Below are 8601 nucleotides of genomic sequence, written 5' to 3' on the forward strand. Positions count from 1 at the left end.
TTTCTGTCTCTATGGATTTGCCTATGCTAGACATTTCATAAAATTGAATCATATTATATGGCATTTTTGACTGGTTATGTTCATTTAACATAATGTTTTCAAGGTTTATGCATGTTCAAGCATGTGGCAGCACTCTATCCCTTTTTATGGCCAAATAATATTCCTTTTTATGTATAAACCACATTATATTTATACATTCAGCAGCTGATGGACATTTGAGCTGTTTCTACTTTTGGCCATTACGAGTAATGGTACCATAAACAGTTGTGTACTAGATTTGGAGTGGATGTGTTTTTGGTTCTCTTGGGTATTAACTAGGAGTGGAATTGCTGGTCACATGGTAACATTATGTGTAACATTTCAGAGGGCAGTCCAAGATGGTAGCATAGGAAGACCTGAACTCACTTCCTCCCACAAACACACCTAATTTGAACCTACATATTGAGCTATTCCCCCCTGAAGAACAACGAGGGCTATTTCAATAGCTTCTGCACAACAAATGATAGAGGGTCCACATAGTGAAGGTTGGAACAGAGGAAGATATGGTAATAAGAACTCTATCCCCAATGCAACAACCTGCAATAGGGAGGGATATCACAGAGGAGCCTGCATGTACTTACCCACCTTGGGGGATGGGGAAAAAGGCAGTTTAAAAGGCAACAAGACTATAAATGAGGGAAATCTATTTATCAACCCTAGAGCATCTGCCAGAGACCAGTAAACTGTTGGAACTCTCTTTGGGGTCAGAGGCACTGATGAGCACGATTTTTTACATCCGCCTCAGCTGTCCCTCCAAAGTGGCCTGGTGTGGTACACCCTGGGACCCCCTCATTCATGTCTATACCAGCACCAGTTGTCTCACTGGGACAGCCACAGAACACACACTTCAGGAATCCCCCGGCTCATGCCCACTCTAGGCCTGGTCATCCTGCAAAGGCAGCCCTGGTATGGCCATCCTAAGACCTCCTGGGGCCAGTGCCCACTATAGCTTCAGCCATCCAATTAAGGAAGCTCTGGCACAGTGTGCCTGATCCAGCCACCCACCAAGGCAACCCCAATGCAGTATGCCCAGAGACCCCACCAGCTTGTACCCACTTCAGCTTCAGCTGTCTTACAAAGCTGACCCCAGTGAAGTATGTTTCAGGTTCACCCAGCCCCTGTCCATTCCAGTTCCAGCTATCTTATGAGGGTGGCTCCAACAAAGGGAGACCCAGGAACCCCAGACTGTGCCCACTTCAGCTCCAGCTGTCCTGCTAGGGTGGTGCTGGGATGGCTCACTTGGAACCCCTGGACAGCACCGGTACCAGCTCCAGTTGACCCACTAGGGTGGCCCCAATGCAATGCATCCTGGGATTTCCCCAGCCTACATCCATTCTAGCTCTAGCCAGCCCTTAAAACCTCTAGGAATACAGTTTACAGAGAAGATGTTCCTAAACAAGGCCTCTCCTTTGAGACTGGGAGAGGTAGCTCTTCCACTTAATTCAAAACAAAAACAAACACAGAAAGTCAAACAAAATGAGCAGAGGATTATGTTCTCCATGAAACAAGATAAAACCCCAGGGGTATGGGAAAACTAATGAAATGAAGATAAGAGTTCAAAGTAATGGTCATAAAGATGCTCAGTGAACTTGGGAAAAGAATTAGAGGAACACAGTGAGAACTCCAACAAAGTTAGAAAATATAAAAATGAACCAACCAGAATACAGTAACTGAAATGAAAAAATACACTAGAGGGAATCATCAGCAGATTAGATGGCATAGAAAAATGGATCGGCAATCTGGAAGACAAAATAGTGGAAATCACTCAATCAGAACCACAAAAGGAACAGAAAGTGTTAAAACAGGATAGTTTAAGAAACCTCTGAGACAACATCTAGCATACTAACATTCACATTATAAGGGTTCTAGAAAGAAGAGAAAGGGGCAGAAAATTTATTTTAAGAAATAATAGCTGAAATATCCCTGACCTTGGGAAGGAAACAGTAATCCAGGTCCAGAAAGCACAGAGAATCTCAAATAAGATGAACCAAAGAGATCCATACCAAGATATAATAAAAATGGCACAAGTTAAATGAGAATCTGAAAGGCAGCAAGAGAAAAGCAGTTATACGCAAGGGAAGACCCATAAGATTATCAGATGATTTTTCAGAAAAACTTTGTAGATTAGAAGAGACTGGAAGGATATATTTAAAGTGCTAAAAGGGAAAAACTTATAACCAAGATTATTTTACACAGAAAGATTATCATTCAGAACTGAAGGACAGATAAAGAGTTTCTCAGGCAAAAACTAAAGGAGCTCATCACCACTAAATAGGCATGACAAGAAATGTTAAAAGGTCTTCTTGAAGCAAAGAAGAAAAGGCCAAAACTAGAAATAAGAAAATATACCAAAGAAAAAAAATCTCACTACTAAAGGTAAATATACAGCAAATACAGTGAATTAGCCACTTAAAAAGCTGGTATGAAGGTTAAAAGACAAAAATAGTAAAATCAACTATACCTACATTAAGTAATTTAGGGATACACAAAATAAAAAGATGCAAAATATGACACCAGTAACAAAGGTGTGTGTGTGTGTGTGTGTGTGTAAACAGTAAAAATGTAGTGCTTTTAGAATGTATTTGAAGTTGTGACTATAAGCTTAAAACAGACTGCTATATATATATAAGTCAATGTATATGAACCTCATGGTAACCACAAACCAAAAATCTACACTAGATACAAAAAAAAATAAAGAGAAAGGAACTCAAATGTAACAAAAGAAAATCATCAAACCACACAGGAAGAGATCAAGAGAAGAAAGGAGTAGAGAACTTCAAAAACAACCAGAAAACAAGTAACAAAATGGCAATAAGTACATACCTATTAATAGTTACTTTAAATGTAAAAGGAAAAAAATGCTCTACTCAAAAGTTTGGCTGAATGGATAAAAAACCAAACAAGACCCAACGATATACTGTGTGCTGTTTATTAAGAAAATATTAAGAGACATTAATGAAAAAAATTTACAGTAAGACAATGACACTAGTGGATTTTAATACCCCACTTAACATCGGTGGATAGATTATCCAGACGGAAAAATCAATAAGAAAACACTGGCCTTTACACATTAGACCAGATGGACTTGATATATACAGAACATTTCATTCCAAAACTGCAGAATACACATTTCTTTCAAGTACACATGGAACTTTCTCCAGGATAGATCACATGTTAGGCTACAAAACAAGTTTCAATAAACTCAAGAAGACTGAGATCTTATCAAGCATCTTTTCCAAACACAACGGTATGAAAGTAGACATTAATTACAAGAAGAAAACTGGAAAAAATTGTAAATGCATGGAGATGAAACAACATGCTACTAAACAACCAATGGGTGAATGAATAAATCAAAGTGTAAATCACAAAATACCTTGAGACAAATAAAAATGAAAACACAACTTTCCAAAATCTGTGGGGTGCAGCACTCTGAAAACCATAAGACTTTAATGAAAGAAATTAAAGACAACACAAATGGAAAAATATACCATGCTCATGAACTGGAAGAATATTTGAAAAATGTAGATACTACCTAAAGCAACCTATAGATTCAATGCAATTCTTACCAAAATACCAGTGACATATTTACCAAACCCAGAACAAATAATTATAAAATTTGTATGGAACCAATGAATCATAGAACACTACATCAAAAACTAATGATGTACTGTATGGTGACTAACATAACTTAATAAAAAAGTTATTTAAAAAATAAAAAAATAAAATTTTTATGGAACCACAAAAGCCCGCAAATAAGCCAAAGTAATCTTGAGAAAAAGAACAAAGGTGGAGGCATTATGCCTCTTGATTTCAAACTATACTACAAAGCTAAAATAATCAAAACAGTATAGTACTGATATGAAAACAAACACATAGATCAAAGGAATAGAGAGCCCAGAAATAAACACACTAGACAGCTACATGCAAAAGAATGAAACTGGACCACTATCTTATACCATATACAAAAATAAATTCAAAAGGGATTAAAGACTTGAATATAAGATCTGAAACCATAAAGCTCCTTAAAGAAAACATAGGTCATAAGCTCTTCGATATTAGCCTTAGCAATATTTTTTGGACCTTTCCTTAGGCAAGGGCAACAAAAGCTTATATAAACAAATGGTATTACATCTAACTAAAAAATACTGCACAGCAAAGGAAACTATCAACAAAACAAAAAAGCAACATACTGAATGGGAAAAGATTTACAAATCATACATCTAGTAAGAGGTTAATGTCCAAAATACATAAAGAAGTTACACAATAATATCAAAACACAAACAACCCGATTAAAATGTGACAGAGGACTTGAATACACATTTTTCCAAAGACATGCAAATGGCCAACACGTATGTGAGAACATGCTCAACATTACTAATCATCAAGGAAATGCAAATCAAAGCTACAATGTGATATTAGCTGATACCCATTAGATAGTCTATTATCAAAAAGACAAAAAAATAATGTGTTGGGGACAATATAGAGAAAAGGGAATTCTTATCCACTGTTGGTGGGAATGCAAATTGGTGTAGGGACTATGGAAAAAAATAGGTTCTTGAAAGAATTAAAACTACAACTACAATATGATTCAGCAATTCCAATTGTGGTTTTTCTATCCAAATAAAACAAAAATATTAATTTAAAGAGATATATGCACCCCTATGTTCATTACAGCATTATTTATGATAGCCAAAATATGGAAACAACTTAAGTGTCCCTCAATAGATGAATGGATAAAGAAGATGTGGCATACAAATATACAAGGGACTATTACTCAGCCATAAAAAATGCAATCTTGCTATATGCAACAACATGGATGAACCTAGAGAGTATTATCTTTTTTTTTTTAGATTTTATTTATTTATTTGAGAGAGAGAGAATGAGAGACAGAGAGCACGAGAGGGAAGAGGGCAGAGGGAGAAGCAGACCCCCTGCCGAACAGGGAGCCCGATGGGGGACTCGATCCCGGGACTCCAGGATCATGACCTGAGCCGAAGGCAGTCGCTTAACCAACTGTGCCACCCAGGTGCCCTAGAGAGTATTATCTTAAGTGAAATAAGTCAGAACAAAAATAATACCATATGATTTCAGTTACATGTGGAATCTAAAAACAAAAATAAACTATACAGAAAGAGACTCATAGTACAAGATACAAACTTAGTGACCAGAGTGGGGAGGGGCTGGGGAGGTGGGCACAGTAGGTTAAGAAAATGAAGAGGTACAAACTTAGAGTTATAAAATAAATAAGTCATGGGGATGTTAATGAATATAGGGAATATGGTCAGTAATATTGTCATAACTTTGTATGGTGACAGATGGTAATTAGAGTTATCGTGGTAATATAAAAATACTGAATTATTTTATTTATTTATTTATTTTTTTAAAGATTTTATTTATTTATTTGAGAGAGAGAGAGAGAGACAGTGAGAGAGGGAACACAAGCAGGGGGGAGAGGGAGAAGCAGGCTTCCCGCGGAGCAGGGAGCCCGATGCGGGGCTCAATCCCAGGACCCTGGGATCATGACCTGAGCCGAAGGCAGACGCTTAATGACTGAGCCACCCAGGCGCCCAAAATGCTGAATTATTTTGATATACATCTGAAACTAATATGATATTGTATGCCAATAATACTTCAATAACAGTATTTTTTCCCAAGGAATTACCGAACGATTGTACTAAGTGTCTGCATCATTTTAAAATTCAACCAGCAATGTATAGGTGTTTAAGGATTCCTGTTTCTCCATAACCTTTCCAATTCTTGTTTTTCTTACTTTTTTTAAGATTTTATTTATTTGAGAGAGAGAGAGAGCAGGGGGAGGAGCAGAGGGAGAGGGACAAGCAGACTCCACGCTGAGGGCAGAGCCTGACGTGGGGCTCAATCCCATGACCCTGAGATCATGACCTGAGCCGAAACCAAGAGTCTGACACTTAACCCACTAAGTTGCTCAAGCTCTCCATTGTTTTTGTTGTTCTTTTTATTTTAATCATCTTAATGGGTATGAAATGGTGTTTCATTATAATCATTTCTCTTTCCTGAATTACTATTTTGAACATCTTTTTATGTGCTTATTTTCCATTTGTAAGTCTTCTTTGATGAAATGTTTATTCAAATAAAATTTCTTTTTATTGTTGAGTTATAAGAGTTTTTTTATATATTCTAGACACTAGACATTTATCAAGTATGCAATTTGAAAATACTTTCATCCACTCTGGATTTGTATTTTCATTTCTTAATGGTGCCCCTTGAAACACAAGTTTATGATAATAATAAGTAACACTGATAAAATCAAATTCAACTTTTCTTCTTTCATTGCTTCCGCTTTTTGTGTCATATCTACTAAACTATTGCTTGATAAAAGATCACAAAGATTTACTCCCATTTTCTTAAAACTGTTTTACAGTCTTAGCTATTGTATTTAGTTCTGTAGTCCATTATAAATTATTTTTTCATATGGTATGAGGTAGAGGTCCAACGTCATTCTTTTGCATGAAGCTATCCAGATGTTGAATCGACAGTTGTTTCCCTCACTGAACTGGGTTAACACACCTGTCAAAATCAATTAACTGTAATGTAAGAGTTATTTCTGGATTCTCATTACTATTGCACACACACACACACACAAACAGGATATATATAATGTATATAGCATAAGGATGAAAATTATATCTGTTATATATATAATAATTTCCATCCTCATGCCAGAAACACATGATCCTGTGTTGGCTATTCTGGGTTCTTTGCATTTCCATATGAATTTTAGGATCAGCTTTTCAAAATGTAAAAAATATAGCTGGAATTTTGACAGATTATAATGACTCTGTAGATCAATTTGGAAAGTATTTTTGGCTTTACATTAACTCAATCATGGCCATATGATCTTTTAAATTAACTTTGACATTTAACTTTTTTCAACAATGTTCTGTGATTTTCAGTGTACAAGTCTTGCACTTCTTTTAAGTTTATTCCTAAGTATTCTATATTTTGGTTCCTAATGTAATTTAATTACTTTCTTAATTTTGAGAGTTCATTGCTAGTATATAAAAATACAATAGATTTTTTTTTTTAGACTTTTTATGTTGATCTTGTATTCTGGAATTTTGCCAAACACACTTACTAGTTCTAACAATATTTTATTAGTTCTTATAGATTTTTAGTGTATTCCATAGGATTTTCTATATCAAGATCATGGCATCAGCAAATAGAGATGGTTTTACTTCTTCCTGCCCTATCTGGATACATGTACTTCCTTTCCTTGTATAATTTCCCTGGCTAGAACCTCCAAAACAATTGTTGAATAGAAGTGATGAGAAAATAGCCTTCTCTAATTCCTGATCTTAGAGAAGAAAGCATTCAGTCTTTGACCATTAAGTGTGCTATTAGCTGTGGGATTTTTGCAGACATACTTTATTAGGTTTAGAAAGTTGCTTTATGTTCCTAGTTTGCTGACTGGTTTTAGAAAGGGTATTGACGGGGACGCCTGGGTGGCTCAGTTGGTTAAGCGACTGCCTTCGGCTCAGGTCATGATCCTGGAGTCCTGGGATCGAGTCCCGCATCAGGCTCCCTGCTGAGCAGGGAGTCTGCTTCTCCCTCTGACCCTCCCCTCTCTCATGTGTGCACTCTCTCTCACTCATTCTCTCTCTCTCAAATAAATAAAATCTTAAAAAAAAAAAGAAAGAAAGGGTATTGACGTTTGTCAAATGTTTTTTCTGCATCTACTGAGATGATCATGTGACATTGTCCTTTAGTCTATTAATATAGTATATTTCATATGTTAAATCAACCTTGCATCTTAGGGAAACATTCTACTTTGGATGGAGTATAATTCTTTCCATATATTTCTGGATTCTGCTTACTAGTATTTTGTATGAAGATATGTCTATATTCATAAAAGATATTGAGATTTGTGTGGTTTTGGCATCAGAATGCTACTGGACTCCTATAATGATCTGGGAAGCATTATCTTCTATTTTTTAGAAGGTTTTGTGAACCACTGGTATTATTATTAGTATTTTTTTTAAGATTTAGTAGATCACCAGTGAAACCGTCTAGTCCTGAGCTTTTCTTTTGGGAAATTGATTACTAATTTAAAATGTTTACTTGTTATAAGTATATTCACATTTCATATTTCTTCAGTTTTAGTAGTTTGTGTCTTAGGGATTTTTTCATTTTATGTAAGTTATCTAATTTATTTACATACAATTATTCATATTATTTTCTCATTATTCTTTTCATTTATGTAGTATCATTAGTGATATCCCCTCCCTCTTTGATTCCTGATTGTAGTAATTTGAGATGTGAGTCTTCTCCCCTTCTCTTGGTTACTCTAGGTAAAGTTTTGTCAATTTTGTTGATTTTTCAAAAAATAAAGTTTTGTTGATTTTCTCCCATGTTTTTCTATTATCCACTTCATTTATTTCTACTATAATCAATCTTTCTTTTCTTTCTTTCTTTTCTTTCTTTCTTTCCTTCCTTTCCTTTCCTTCCTTTCCTTTCCTTCCTTTCCTCCTTCCTTTCCTCCTTTCTTTCCTCCTTTCTTTCCTCCTTTCTTTCCTCCTTTCTTTC

At 35.7% G+C, this 8601-nt stretch overlaps 1 protein-coding gene across 1 annotated transcript in view; it reads right to left on the reverse strand.

Annotated features, from left to right (window-relative positions):
• The window catches only part of TAFA1 (TAFA chemokine like family member 1), a 534189-nt gene that overhangs the window by 354981 nt on the left and 170607 nt on the right, over window positions 1-8601 (reverse strand). The gene's annotated exons all lie outside the window — the stretch shown is intronic.

This window comes from Neomonachus schauinslandi, chromosome 1 (genome assembly GCF_002201575.2).
Source record: "Neomonachus schauinslandi chromosome 1, ASM220157v2, whole genome shotgun sequence".
Taxonomy (NCBI): Eukaryota; Metazoa; Chordata; class Mammalia; order Carnivora; family Phocidae; genus Neomonachus; species Neomonachus schauinslandi.